A 1658-nucleotide genomic window follows, 5' to 3' on the forward strand; every position below is an offset into this window, starting at 1 on the left:
AGGTCTTCTGCCTCCAAGCCTCAATCCGGATACCTCATCAGGTTGGTATAGAGTGGCATATATTTGGACTGTAGGGGCCAGAGAACTAGATCAGGAGCAACAAGCATAAAAAGTGTTACTATCTCTTGGGTTCTATTAGTTAGGAACATTACAGTGCTCAGGGAGTACCTTGGTGAAGAGATAGTCCTGAGTATTTTGTTTAACAGGTAGCTCGATGGTGATGTTAACAGAAATTCAGCTCTCCTCTGTATGATACAGTGATCATACATGGCAGGGTTATTGTGCTATGAAAATGTTCCACCATCCTTGTGATCAGCACAGCACCGGTGATGGGGCTTGTGTGCTTCTGCTTCCCCTGACACATGGGCTGTTGCCCACGGAGGCTCTGATGCCACCACAATCCTCAACAGGTTGGCAAGCCCTGTGATACCATACCCAAGCCTGTGTCCAAGCTGATTTTACTGCGTTGTCTCAGGCCAGGAAGTAGGGAAGATGGGACTTTTCTCAGGATGACTCTCCCAAGGAAGCACCTTCTAATTCTCAGTGTCCTGAACCAGCACCTTCCTCCTGACAGGACACACGGACACTGTTAGGCCAGAGTGGCTGCAAGTCTCTTAATTTTAGTTCCAAACTCTGTCCAGCAAAAAATTTAACATATCCCTTTTCTCCCCAGAGGGGTGTTCACAAGAACCATTGATAAGACCTCTTCTGTGCCAGATTCTTCATCTTCTAAGGAAGCACAAAAAAGGTATGTGTGTGTCTTCCTCCTCCTCATGGAAACGAGCTTTTAAATATTGTATGTATTCCTAGTCATCCTCTTACTTTGGCCAGTGTTTGTGGGCTTCCAGTGAGCTCCACTAAATCCCTGTTAAATGCTGGAAGACGTGGCTGTTCATTTAACAGCTCTGCTCAGCAGACATGAGAAAAAGTTGAGGCATCAAACTCCCTATTTTCCTCACAAGAGCATGGGATGGCAGTTGGCTGTGAACGTACTGACAGGTTTGGGTTTAATTTGGCAAATAGTTTTGAGTGGGGAACAAATCACAAGGAATCATTGCAAAGCTTTAACACTTCATTTTGATGTTTTTAATGTGGTTTGGCTTGGGTTTGGGGTTTGGGGTTTTTTTTTTGAAACCGTCCTTATGAAAGACACTTATGTTTAATTCTAGTAAGTAAGATCTAAGCATGGCTCTGATCTAAGCAGATGCTTTGTTGGACCTCAGGTGAAACCTTTTGAAACCAAATTTTTCCCCCTGTTTGATTCATCTGGGGAGAAGGATGATGCCACAAGATGTCTTCTTCCTTCTCGCTGGCTGATCTTGGAATGGAGTAGCATCATCCAACAGAAGAGTATGCCCATACCGGCCCTGACAACTCATTGTGGCCCTGGGGAAGCAAAGTAGACCTCAAAACCTAGTCCGAAGCTGTGAAAAGGTGGCAAATGCTGCCTGTCAATTAAATAGCATTCTCTGAATTCAGAGAGTGGATATTTGGGATCACCCTGTTTTCCCCCATCATGTGGAGCATGAGCTCACCTGGGGGAAGAGGATGGCGAAGAGTGAGAGCACAGGAGGGTCATGGTAACAGATGTGATTTGTACCATCTGCAGCACTGCCGCGAAGGGGCGCAGCCTGTGCCGTTCTTCCTCTGGCTACAGG

Source organism: Phaethon lepturus, unplaced genomic scaffold (genome assembly GCF_000687285.1).
Source record: "Phaethon lepturus isolate BGI_N335 unplaced genomic scaffold, ASM68728v1 scaffold15548, whole genome shotgun sequence".
NCBI lineage: Eukaryota > Metazoa > Chordata > Aves > Phaethontiformes > Phaethontidae > Phaethon > Phaethon lepturus.